A 14,738-nucleotide genomic window follows, 5' to 3' on the forward strand; every position below is an offset into this window, starting at 1 on the left:
GAGGTAGCTGAACACATCTGGTGGTGAATCAATGTCAAGAAACATATGTGTGTAGTCACCAGCTAGTTCCCTGTAGTGCATTGCTGCTTAGGATATGTACATAAACTTTGCAACAAAGGACAACACAAAAACAAAGTAAAGAAATGTAAAAAGTGTCTTAAAATTGCATGCTATGTCTGAATCATGCAAGTTTAATTTTGAAGCTTTTACTAATACTTTATTTGCAATACTATTCCATGTATCCCTTCTGTAAAAAGAAATTTAAAATAAGTAAATGTGTCATTGTTAAAGGGACATGAAACACAACTTTTTTCTTTTAGGATTTAGACAGAGCATACCATTTTAAAATTGTTTGCAAATTTACTTCTATGATCAAATTTGCTTCATTTTCATGTTATTCTTTGTTGAAGAGATATCTAAATAGGTAGCATGCGCATGTCTGGAGCACTACATGACAGGAAAGAGTGCTTCCATCTTGTGCTCTTGCTAAAATTGCTACCATACAGTGCTGCAGACACGTACACACTCCTGAGCTTACAACCCTGCTTTTCAAAAAAGGATAACAAGAAAACAAAGACATTTTGAAGATAGAATTAGAACGTTTATAAACGTAAGTTCTAACTGAATCATGAAAGAAAAATGTTGTGTTTCATGTCCCTTTAATGCATTGAAAATTGTGATGAATAAAACAGTGGAATAAATGTTACAGAACAATACCTTATGCTTGAAGCTGTTGAGGAAGATGCATGTAATGATTATAAATGCAAATTTGAAGAAACATTGGGCTTCATTTATCAAGCTGTGGATTCAGCTACGGAGGCCCAGAAGGAAAACCTTACACAAGTGAGTAAGCAACACTAATAAGAAGCGGTGGTCTTAGTCATCCTTGTCAGACCTGACCTCTCTCACACAAGTGGTTGCAGGAGAGCAGGGGGTGTGGCTGCGCAAGCATTTACCTGCGCAATGGTAGATGTGGGCAGCTTCTTTACACAATGCCAAGTTGTCAGGTTCTAACAAAGAAGAAAAAGTTATCTGAGCTGCAGAAAGTAATACTAAAAACAAAAGAGTATAATAAAGGGATGCCTATATCCATTTAAACAAGACAATCTGCACAAAGTACTCCCCCAGGGAGAGAAAATAACTTTGCACTGCAGTATGCAGCCTCGTTAGTATCTAATGGTCAGGAACGATAAAAAACAGATTTAATATTTAAATAATAAACATACAATGAATCATATGTCTCCACATACAATCCACAATAAAATATAAACACATGGGGCGAGATTACATATGCGGCGTAGGTTTCAGCGCAACTGCTGAAACCTGCGTCGCCCGTAAGTTCACCTCGCACATCGGGTGAATCACATATACCATGCCGTGAGATGATAAACTGCCGTAAGTCGGATAAACTGGCGATGTTTAGAAATGTGCGGAAATAGACATTTCTGGAGTCGCCAGTGACTTATGGCAATATATGATCTGCGGGCGCCTAAGTAAAAAACTAAAAAAAGTTAAAATCACCCGTAAAAGTCTAACCCGCCTCCCAAAAATAAAGAGGACATGTCAAAACCCCTATATCCGCCAACCCCCATATCACAACTAATAATAAAGTGTATTAACCTCTAAACCGCCATCCCCCACATCGCAACTACTTAAAAAAGTATTAACCCCTAATCCGCCAACCCCCCACATTGCAATCTACCTAATACAGTTATTAACACTAAACCGCCAATCCCCCACATCCCAATCTACCTTATTCAGTTAGTAACCACTAAACCGTCAACCCCTACTTTGCAATCTACCCAATAATGGAATTAACCCCTATTCCGCCATTCACCCAAATTACAAATAAGCTGATTAAAGTATAAACCCCAAAAACTGCCAACCCCTCACAACGCCAACTACCTAATTACACTATTAAACCCTTAACCGCCAACCCCCCACAACGCAAAGTATCAATCTAATCACTTAGACCCAGGGCCGGCTGAACCATGGGACCAAGCTGGTCCAATGGCCCAGGCGGCACTCGACAGGGGGCGGAACTTCTGTGAGATCCAGAATGACCGCTCCTACACAGCACTCTGTATCCTCTTGAGGAGGAAGCACTCGCAACAAGACACAGCAGGCGGCAGCAGCATGACAACAGCACCAGATTGGCTGCTGATCGCATCATCACGCTATACCTGCCGCTAGGGCCGTTTTTAGGGGCGCCACCAGGGGAGCTACTGTGACACAATTTTTTTAACAATTTTTTTTAGGCAACTAGCGTAACAAAAAAAAAATAACACACACATGAGTTAGTTCCTTGTGAGCTGAGCAGTTGTCACACCTCATAAAAGTCATTTATAACCAGCGGCAGCGTGGAGTGTCTAAAGGTACGGTGAGTATCATTAGAAGCGTAACAGTTTAGCAGTGGTATCACTGCCGAACCTTCTGCAAATATCCCATATCTGATTTTGTTTAGATACTCGCACTGCTGTCATGAAGGACTAGTGTTGCCAACTGTCTGCCCGATTTTACAGCCTTCACAGGACTGGACATCAAGTGCTAATTAACTTCAGATCACTGCTGAAGCGTTGGCATAAACTATAACATTCACTGTTAATGTTGATTGTTTATGTATTTATTTAGTCTGAGTTTATTGAAAGACTGTCACTCGCAACTGCATGGATCATCATCTGCCACACCTCTCTGTGATTCCTTTTAGTGAAAGCGGCAAATCCCCCTGAGTTACTCCCCTGCCAGAAGATAAACATAAGAGATTTCAGTAGGGGGTTTCTCTCCCAACACGGAGGTGCTAACTGCATTCTTTTCAGCTGCCGATGTTGTGCCCCTCCCCCTTGCATGGATAACGGAAGAATGACAGGTAGTGTCTGTGCAGTCTGCCCTACTGCTTCAGATCTGATGTTTACGCTAATATATTCACCTGTTTTCTTTTTTTTTAATAACTTTTTTTTATAATATAAAGATCCATTTCACTTACAACAAAGTCATATAGAGTAGTGCAAATACTTTGTGGTTATTTACAGAGACATGAAGGGTGGCAGTAAATGCCTGGGAATACAGCAGCTTACAGTATTTAACACAAAATGCAAACTTCAAATGTACGATCAGTAATAATACTTCCCATGCTATGTTATTATAAAATACCATGACCCTAAGTTCTGTAAGCTTCTAGTTGAAATGTTCTTCATGTAGCGGCCTGGATCTCTTTTTTTTAAACATTTATGAAAGAGAGGAAGAAAGAAAGAAAAACAAAAACAAGAACACAAAAGGAACAAAACAATATAACTGTTTAATTTAACTTAACTTACCCAGAGTGCGTCCAGATCGCCCCCCACAGGCCAGCATCAGAAACAGCGCACGATAAGTAGGAGTTCAGTCAGCAGAACATTCACACATAAATATGGCTTATCTAGGTTTCGCTATTTGGGAAGCACCAATTACCCTTTAGATTTTCATTTAGGATATATAGGCTATTCCGAAATGGGTAAATAACCCTTTCTGTAACTGCCTCTGGTAAATACCGTAGATATGTTTCCCATTTATGGAGAAAACGTTTAATTCTTTTCTCATGATCTCCCTTTGTATCTGCTTGCTCAACTAGCATCTGAGCATGTATGTTCCTAATTCGTTTTTTAAAGGGAGGAGTCTTACTGCTGGCCCAGCCCACCAAGATGAGCTGTTTTGCCAATATGATAACTGTGGAGATGAAGGTGTCTGAATTAAGTCTCTCATTAGTGGATATTAAGAATATTATATGTTGTGCAGAGAGTGTGACCTGCGACTTGGTGACTTTGGCCAGCCAGTAAGATATTTTCTGCCAATAACCTTTCAATTTAGGACAGTTCCACAGCAAATGTATCCAATCTGGTGCTGCAAAGCTACACTTAGTACACATATTCCCTGCCCCCGGTACCCATTTAGAGCGAAGACCGGGTGTTATGTAGCTTGTTGTAATATTTTTAAATGGGACTCTCGTAGGGTGGAAGAAATAGTTATGGCCTGTATCTTATCTAAGCTATCTTCAATCAAAGTTTTGAATACCGTCAGGAGATCGTGTTCAGACCATTTAGATAATATCTTTTGCATGGCAGAGTCTTCAAAATGGAGGAGCAGGAGGTTGTATATATGCGTGATTTTATAAGATCCTTGTCTTGCCAATGTGCAAAGCTTATCTATATTAGATGCGCCCCTAGTGAGTAAGCCATCTGATTTCAATTTATTTATGTAATGTCTACACTGAAAATATGCAAATTTGTGAGTACTGGGGAGGGTTTATGTGTTTTGTAATTCCTGAAAGGCTAGGATTTCTAAGGTTATGGGGTTATACAACTGCCTAAGTGTGGTGAAATATTTCTCCTGCCATAATTGAAAGGCTTCTGTAGTGTAACCAGGAAGAAATCAAAGATTCCCTTGGATTGGTAAGTATTTGCTCACCGATTTATCCACCCCCCAAAGTCTACAAAGTTTGGCCCATGCTCTCAAAGGGTCCCTGTAAAGAATATGATTCTGTATATATGGTGGCAATGAGGTCATGTCCGCATGGGGAAGAAATGCAAGATGTATCGGGGCAATAAGGCACTGTTCCAGAATAGGGACAGTGAAGTGATTATCACTGACTAGCCAGTCGAGAATTAATTTTGCTAAGGTAGCCCAATTGTACCATACAATATTAGGGAGACGAAGTCCACCCCTATTTATTGGCATCATCAGGTAATTCTTCCCTATCCTATGTTTTTTCCCTCTCCAGATAAACTGTCCCAGAGCAGCTTGTAGTGTGTTGGCATCCTGTTGTGTAAGAAGCAATGGCAACATCTGTAGGGGTATAAGAGTTTAGGCAGTGCAACCATCTTAAAGAGGTGAATCTTGCCTGAAAGAGATATCGGTAACTTTGCCCCACCCAAGAGTAAGACTTTGATGTTTTGAACAGTTTCCGTGAGGTTAAGATGATATAGTTTATTAGGATTGACATGTAGTTGTATGCCTAGGTACTTAAGTGAGCCCTCTGTAATTTTGAGTCCTGTGTGTTGTAACGGGATATTATGTTTGTTTTGTAACCATACAACCTCCGACTTGTCAATGTTTATTCTGTATCCAGTAAATGTGCCGAATCTCTCGATTATGTTTACAACTGGCTGTAGGTTGGCATTAGGGTTTCCTATAAATAGTAGTAGGTCATCAGCATATAATGACAAATGTTGTGTATGATCCAATAACTTTAATCCTTCACAATTTTGCCTGATGTAGCATGCCAAGGGCTCTATGGCTAGGTCAAATAATAAGGGGGAGAGGGGGCACCCTTGTCTCGTGCCTCTTTGCAGTTCAAATGAGGGGGAAAGCTCACCATTTATGATCAGGAAAGCCCTAGGAGCATTGTATATTCTATGAAGGAGGCCTGGGAAGTTACCAGTAATGTCAAATTTTGTTAAAGAAGTGTGTAAATGGTCCCATTCAACCCTATCAAATGCCTTCTCAGCATCTAGCGCTAAGAGGCATGCATCCGGCAGTGTGGGAGGTTTAGGAGAATGGGTGTTATACCAGTAATGGGATATGATTGCCAATGTTTTCCTAATATTTGTTACTGAGGAGCGGCCCTTAACAAATCCAGTCTGATCTGGGTGGACAATTGATGGCAAAGCCATCGCTAGCCTATCTGCCAAAATTTTTGTTAATATCTTATAATCTCCATTCAAAAGTGAGATTGGTCGGTACTATGATGTAAGAGTAGGCTCTCTATCTGGTTTGAGTATGAGACAAATATTTGCATCGGTGAATCTACTATCTATTCGTGTGGTACCCTCCATTTAAGCTGTGTATAGGGATGATAAAGTGGGCGCTATTTCTTCGCCCAGGATTTTGTAAAACTCTGATGGTAGTCCATTAGGGCCAGCTACCTTCCCAAGTTTGGCATTACGTATGGCTTTGATCACCTCATGTGTTTGTATTTTGGCGTTAAGTAGGGATTTTTGCCATAATTCTGTCATAATTTCATTAGGTGTCGAAGTTATGTGAGAGTGAGACTTAATAGCTGTGATGTAGGATTTCGGTCTATATAACTTGACCAAGTCTGCTAGAAGTTTACCTGATCTATTGCCATGTCTGAAGTACCTGCCCTGTCTATGTATGTGAAAGGTATTATTCTGTTGGGCCAGGAAGGTATCTCGGGTTTGCTTGAGATCATAATAATTCTGCTTAGATACTGGTGTGGGATCATTCAAGTATGTATTATATGCCTCAGTAAGTTTGGAGAGAAATTCATTATCTATCTTTTTAAGAGTTTTGTTATGATGGGCTGTGAAGGAGGTAATGTGTCCTCGCATCACCTCCTTCGAGGCGTGCCAAAATAAGTTTGGGTCATCACTATGCTGGGCATTATCCGATGCATAATGAATCCAAGATGATTTAAGGTGCTGACGGAAACCAATATTGTTATATAAATAGGTTGGAAATATCCATGTTTGCTAGGTAGTGTTTGGAATACTAGACTAATCGGTTGCATGGTGGATTTGAGATTATAGGGTGGATGAAGTTAAGAAATAATCAATTCGTGAAAGAGTGTTATGTGTTCTAGATAAACAAGTGTAATCTCTGCTGATCGGATTTTGCGTCCTCCATATATCTACCAGATCTAGTGTGTCTAGGATTTAATCAATTTCACTTCTCTTTTATATCTGGACGTACCCGTTCTGGAAGTGGAGGCCATGGCGGGATCTTTGAACCTGTCTAAGGGCAACGCCTGAACCAAATTGAAATCCCCCCCTAGAATTATGGGAGCATTATTAGTTATTATTTTTGCTGATAGTGTCGTCCAAAAAACAGGATTATACTCGTTGGGACTGTAGACATTACAGATGGTGTAGTTAATAGAGTTAATTTGTAGTAAGGCTAATATAAATCTGCCCTTCTGATCTATCTCTATCTTTGAAAATGAAACTGGGAGGCCCTTTCTGACCAGAATGGCCACTCCTCTTTTCCTGCCCTCAGTAGGGGAGAAGAGAATCTGTCCCACCCAGCGAATTTTTAATTTTTCATGTTCCTCTGTGGATAATTTAGTCTCCTGAAGTAATGCTATATCTACGTGTAGTGCTTGTAAGTGCTGAATAATCATGCTTCTCTTTGCTGGTGAGGTGATTCCCCCCACATTCCACGAGACCACCTTAAGCTGTGCAGTCATGGAACGTCAAGGGTGATGTGTGCGGCTAAGTAACTGTGCGGGAGTATACAAGGTCTGGCTATTAGGGGGGTAGATATGTGACTCCCCTGAGTGAGAAAGAAGAGGACTGACATCACACAGCAACACAACTCGGAAAGAGAGGTCAGATATGTATGAAAACTCACAGTTAGGCGGTATTGTAGAGAAGACAACCGATGTATGCAGTCTGCGGGGGGCGAGAGGACTGGCACCCAGGTTACATCTTGATCAGCGGCATCAAAGAGAGGAAAGGCTATTGAGAGAGAAAACAACACATCTTTAGACATAGTGATACAGATATCCCACCATATCCCATCCCTGAGCATTGAGATATAGGCCTGCATTATGCTAAGTGTCTCATGTTTCATGTTTCTATTATAATAGGCCATTGCTATCCTGTCAATATGATTGTGCGGCAAATAAAGTATACACATTGGGCTAACTTCTCTTGGGTGATAAGGCCTTATAGGAGTCTGGGCATGGCCGGGTAACAAGAAGGCTGTTTGTACACAAGGTGGAGATACTTCCACAGGGAGTGGAGGCCTGTATAGTCTCACTGATAAATAGCAGGGTATATAAGAGAGCTCGAACACCTTGGGAGCGTCCCCGCCAGGGCATGACATCTCCGGGGAGGTGGTGAGGGTGGAACAAATGTGAATATAACTGGCATAACAGTAACAGTAACAACAAGAGAAACCCTGACAATACAGTGTGTGCGGCCTGTGCGGGCCGTGAGGTGGGGCTGGCTTACTCATGTCTGGTGTAAAACTAACACTTATAAAATCCTTGAGTGCATGACACAACAAAATGTATAACAGAATATATAACAGATTTTCCAGACCCAATATAAAGGAGAATGTCCAAGGGGCCTGAGCTGGCACCAATGTATTTAAATTTGCATACAGCATTTATATTATATTGCTATAGAGATTGGGAAGAAAAAAAAAAGGAATACAAATCTTTAATGATACAATATCTACCCACATCTTGTCTTCTTTCTGAAGCCAGGTAGGCCTGCTCTGCGGCAGGGGAGTGAAAAATCTTGGGTCCGGAGTTCGTTCGGAGTTTCAACTGAGAAATCCTGAAATAACAGGAGACGACGGTCTTCATACTTAAGCTCTTTTGTGGTTCTGTAGGCTCTCAACATGGCTAGCTTATCCTAATAGTTCAGGCATTTGAAGATGACTTGGCGAGGCTTATCTTTGGAGTTACCCAGGTGCCTGTCTGGGCCTATACGATGTGACTGCTCAATGTCTATTGGTAAATAGTCGGAGGGCATTCCCAGCAGTCTGGGGAGAGTGGACGCAGCAAAGTCCAGTAGATCTTTATCTCTAACAGTTTCTGGTACACCCACTATCCGTAGATTATTTCGTCGGCTGCGGTTCTCTAAATCCTCTAATTTGTCTAGCAGATATTGATTCTGTTTTAAGAGGTTCTTTATTGATCCTGCTGATTCTTGTTGTCGATCTTCAACCTCTGAGATTCTGTGCTCTGCAGACGTGAGACGTGTAGAGAATACTCTTACCTCACTTGTCAAAGTGTCTACGCCAGCTTGTAATGAATCCATCTTTGGTAAGAAAAAAGCTTTAAGCTCTTGTAGTAAGGAGCTATGATCGCCAGAAGATGTATTATCATTATCTGAGGATGCGGAGTTAGATGCAGGTGTTTCCGCAGAATTTTTAAGTTTTTTGTCTTGTGTCCTGGATCTGTTACTCATAGTGTCTGTTAGAGGCGGAGACAGCCTTTTAAAGTAATCTTTAACTTTCATAGAGCAGAAAACCCCCCAAAGATTAGTGTATAGCTTTCTCTTTCTTTGAATATAATAACGTTCTCAGGCTTTGCTGCTGCTGCAGCTAAAATACTGCTAACCACAAAATACAGTCCTTTTTGGGGGATTCAGGCCTAGTATGAGCCACAGCTCAGCTTGATGGTATACAACAGTCTCTTGTCCCAAATATTCCCACTTACATTAGATCCAAACAGGATAGGTAGGTATCACACAAGCCTGCTTCTAGACAATAAAGGCCACTAATAGGGCAACCATCTCACCTCACCTCCAGCACATAGAGTAGCCTGTGATACAAAGCTTGAAAAGAAAAAGGGATTTATAAGGCAGCAGGTGTTCCCAGAATGATGCTTTATAGTGATCTGTGTCGCCTCTGTGCTTGTTTCAATCAAGGAGCAATACAGTGGTGTGAAGCATGAGCCCCTCTACTTCTGTTCTGGGTACTGGGAGAGTAATTTGGGCCCAAAGATGTAAGCATGCGAGCCCTGAGGTGTAGCTGAGTCACAGCAAATTATGTCTGCCTGTCTGGGGCCTGCCCGGTCACATAGAGCTTTCTGTGAGCGGTGTGATGTTGTGTGGCAAAGCTGTTACTCTCTCTTACCCCAGGGACTAATGCTGCCCTGCAGGGATGCACAGGATCGATCCGGAGCACACTCAAAAATGGCGACTGTGCACGCCTCTGCCTGCGCCTCTGCGTTCCGTGGGCCAGGACTGATGTCGGGGTACTGCGCGTGTGCCAATTTCAGCCAAGAGAGGTCCGCGCTGTGTACCGCTGCCTATCTGGCAAGAAGATCTTACTGGGGCGACCGGGAGAGCACAGTTTAAACAAGTTTTTAGCTCAATGTCACAGAGCTCCGTTTTCTCGCTGCTCTCCAGTCGCCCCACCCACCGGAAGTCCCCACTTGTTTTCTTTTACTACAGAACTTCTATCAGATAACAGAATTGTGCTTCCTTCTGAAATAGGTTGTTACAAAAATAGTATATCAGTTGCTTCAAGCATGTGCTATAGAGGTTTATAGTTATTTTTATTATGACAATATGCTTGCTCTGTGGGAAAGGCAAGGACTGGTAAATCGTACAGTTCTGTAAGAAACTCTAACCCTTTGTTTTCTTGTGTTGATTTCTAGAATTTTAACCCCTAAATATCTGCAAACAAGCAGTTAAATACATAATTATATATTTAAAGTTTTGTTTTGAAGTCACTGATGTACAAGCTAAATAATTATATAAAAAAGTCTTATGGTAATTCCTGTCAAAACAAATTTTTTAAGTATATAAGATTTATATGCATTTAGTAGGCCACTTGACATAATAAAATACTAGGCACACAGTGGTGCAGTGTAGCTTTGCGGAGTCCACGTGATGCATAAAGCTGCACAGCATATGGTTACAATCTGTGCGCAGACTTCTGTTGAGAGAGGTGAGCGGTAGTTGGCAGAGGTGAGCGGCCACTCTGATTGCAAGCGAGGAGATGCCTAAGCGTTAAGTAAGTTAGTGATTGTACTTGTATCATCAATAATGTAGCTGTGTCTGCAGTTAACAGTGCTTAATACAATTTTAAAAATATATGTGTCAAAGTTTAATACCTGCACACAGGTTGTAAATAGTTCAGTGGGGGGTCGTGAGGGGGGGGGGGCAACATTTTGATCTCGGACCCAGGCAGCACAATGTCTTGAGCCAGCCCTGCTTAGACCCCTAACTTAAACCCAAATAAACTATCATTACCAAAAATAAAAAGAGACTATTTCCCTAAAAAAAATAATTAGCAAAATATAAATATCCTAACTTCCTATTAAAATTAAAAAAAAAGAAACCTAAGATTACTGAAAAATAAAGAAAATCTAATATTACCAAAAATAAAAAAATAATAAACCAAATTATCCAAAATACAAAAAAATTAAACCTAATCTAATACCCCTATAAAAACAAAAAAGCCACCCCAAAATAAAAACACCCCCTAATCTAACACTAAACTACCAATAGAGCCTTTTGTAAGGCATTGCCCTAAAGCGATCAGCTTTTCTATTTTTAAAAACTACAAAATTACCCCTAAAAGTAAAATCCCCCACCCACCCAACTCCCCCAAAATAAAAAAAAACTAACTCTAAAAAAACCTAAGCTACTCATTACCCCTAAAGGGCAATCAGCTATTTTGCTGCCCAATAAAATAATAATAATTATAATAATAATAATCTAAAAAAAAAACAAAAAAAAAAAACCCAAAAAACTAACTAACCCCGAAATAGGTACTCACCATTCCTGAAGTCCGGCGGTGAAGGTCTTCTTCCAGACGGCTCCATCTTCATCCAGCGTGGGGACATATTCTTTCTTCATTCTGAGCGAAGGTGACGTGGGGCAGGAATGGCTGCCGCGGAGACATCCAGCATGGAGGATCCTCTTCATGCGATCTCCGCCGCACACTGAAGATTGAATGCAAGGTACCCGTTTTATATTGGAGTACCTTGCATTCCTATTGGCTGAAATTTTGAAATCAGCCAATAGGATGAGAGCTGCTTCCATCCTATTGGCTCTGCACCGACTTCGCCCCCCGCATTGCCAACACTAAATAAACCTATTAACCCCTAATCTGCTGCCCGCATCGCAAATACTAAGATAAACCTATTAACCCCTAAACCACCAAACACCCACATCACGACTACCTAAATTAAACTGTTAACCCCTAAACCTAACACCCCACTAACTTTAAAGTTACAATATAACTACCTTCAAATAAATAAAAACTTACCTGTGAAATAAAAAAATCCTAAGCTTAAACTCTAAATAAACTTAACATAACTATTTTAACAAAATAAAATATGCCAAAAATAAAAAACACTACGAACCCCCCCAAAAAAACTAACATTACAAAAACAAAACAAAGTATATATATATGTATATATATATATATATATATATATATATAAATGCAACTCCAGGGAAGCGCTCAAACACTTGCTTAGTGCGGTAGTTGGCGTACTGCAGTGGTCTTCGCGTAAGCAACACCCCCTTTGTGACGTCACACTGACGGATCTCACTCAATCAGCTGTTCTAATGCAAAGAAACGAGCGTTCCACCGTCGCTCCAACAAATATAAACAGCAACAATCAGCGCACCCAGTGTAGATGAGAAAAATTTGTAGCACTCAGAGCATCAACTTCTATTTACTCAATACTTAATTTTCATCATAAACAGTTAATAGGCAAATATATGAGCAAAATCAGGCAGCACAGGTCAAGCGCGTTTCATAATATTACAACATAACTTCTTCAGTGACCATGCTCATCACCCATAGTACACCGCTTTTTAACAATCAAGAGGACACCTCCCAATAATTGGTAGTCCAATCACAAACAAATAAATCTCCTGAGCAGGATATTATGGGTGAAGAAATGGGATACTTAACTATGCACTAATTACAATACGTAACAAAATGTTAACAATAAAATGATCCTACAATAACACAAACTGAGTTTTTAGAAATAGTAATAGTTAGTAGCCTAATTGACACATATTTTGTCACAAATATCAACTAAGTGCAAAGTTTTAAATAAACATAAAATAACATATATGTATACAAAATGTTGAAAAGATTTAAAGTGACAGTGAATCAATATAACTATTTATCTACATACAATTTAACGTCCCACTCCGAATTTAGACCAGCTGGCATCCTGGTATCCAGCTGAAAAATCTTCTCTTTTCCTATGCCAACCTTTATATGGGTTGGTGGGAGTTGTCCCACGTCTATGGAGATGGGAATTCCTACAGGCAATATATTCATTTTACGGTCGATATATTGACAATATTTTGTTGATCTGGAAAGGTCCAGTTGACCTTCTTGAACTGTTTTTGAACTATCTTCAAAACAATTCGATGAATCTCAAGTTTACAATGGAGTATAGTAAAACCTTGATTTCTTTTTTAGACATTGAACTTTTTTCTAATTTTGAGAAATCTTGTATTGAGATTGAACTATTTCGCAAAACAATAGCAGGTAATACCATTTTAAATGCCCAGTCATGCCATCCCAAACATACCATAAAATCTATCCCTAAAAGACAATATATTAGGGTTAAAAGGAACTGTACAAGGGATCAGAGCTATTTTAAACATTCCAAAGATTTAACTGATAGATTGATTCCAAGGGGTTACTGTAGGACAACATTAGAGCAGATTAAAAATGAAGTGGATCAAACGGAAAGAAAGGATCTCTTTCAGTCTGTTGAATCTAAGAGACATATAGTGTAGAATATGGTAGAATTTGTAATATAGTGCATAAGGCACTTCCTATTCTAGAGACAGATGAGAGCTTAAAGTACATTATCAAAGAAGGTATATCCTTTGTGCCACGTAAAGCAAAAACATTAGGAAAAAAAAAAGCAAAAACATTAGGAAATTAATTATCTCCTTCGATGTTGCCAAGGAAACAACAAAATAAAAATTGGTTGTCCATTAAACCTGGGTTTTTCAAGTGTGGGAGAAGGAGATGAAAATCCTGCTCCTATGATTCTTTTGGTACTAGCTTTGTATCTACTGTAAATAAAAATATTTTTCAAATTCAGGAGCATATGACTTGTAGCTCTTGCAATGTCATTTATCTTTTGACCTACAGGGGGTGTTTGAGGCAATATGTTGGACAAATGACACGTGCCCTCATGGACCATTTCCTGGAACATTTACGTTCAATTGAGGACCCTGAGTCCACTACTCCAATCTCCCTGCATTTCAAAAATAAACATAATTCTGACAACTCTTTGTTGTCATTCCAAGGTATCCAGCTGATTCCCAGACACCCAAGAGGGGGGAACAGATGAATAACTTAGCAAATGGCACAAACTTAAAGCTAATCATAGTAAACACACAAGGACAATAAAGGTGGAATAATCAATAGACAACTAACATTACTTCTACTGTTATTCTCAAAAATATATAAGATCAGGAACAAAAGGATTTTGTTATTTGAATGGGTTAGTAATACTTCCGGTTCAAAGGAACAACTTTTTTTGGCGCAAAATTAGCAACATCTGATTGGTTCATTACAATATAAAAGGAGGCTTATTCAGTGCTTACCACAATACAGTCTTGAGAAAGGCCCAAGGAAGGGCCGAAACGCGTTGGCTATTGATGGTAAGCCTCATTTCATCTAGCATAGGATTATTTTAGCGTTATTGCACTATTTGTTTTTTATATTCCACAGGTACACTGGGAATTCTTTGTATTTTTTGACGACTCACCTTTAAACTCTATATTTTACTTTTTTTCACATTTTGTATTTTACCAACAAAAGGACACCTAATTTTTTACTTTTCACATTTTTTCAATTTTTTTTTGATACATCTTTGAAGCACGCAACATTTTATCTCCTTCTTGAAAACCTTCACATCTATCAAACAATAGGATACATTTTTTAGAGGTTGGATCACTCACAAGAAACTTGGAGCATCCACGCACATTTTGGATTTTTTACTACACCTTGAATTTTTTCCACTACACCTGGAGACACGACACATTGTTTTTTATAATAATTTTTTATTGACTTTGCTAGACTAACATTCTAGATCGCCATCTTGGACTACTATTCTTATCAGCCATTTTGGGGAATTTTTTTCATATAGACCGCATTAACATTGGAGATAGTTCCTTTTACCATTCAGGAATATATGTTTTTTATCTTGTTTTTAGTGTAATCATGGATCCATGAGTATTTTTATGTATATTTATATGTATGCTTTGTGATTTTATTTATGTGTATGAATC

The sequence above is a fragment of the Bombina bombina genome, chromosome 5 (assembly GCF_027579735.1).
Source record: "Bombina bombina isolate aBomBom1 chromosome 5, aBomBom1.pri, whole genome shotgun sequence".
Taxonomy (NCBI): Eukaryota; Metazoa; Chordata; class Amphibia; order Anura; family Bombinatoridae; genus Bombina; species Bombina bombina.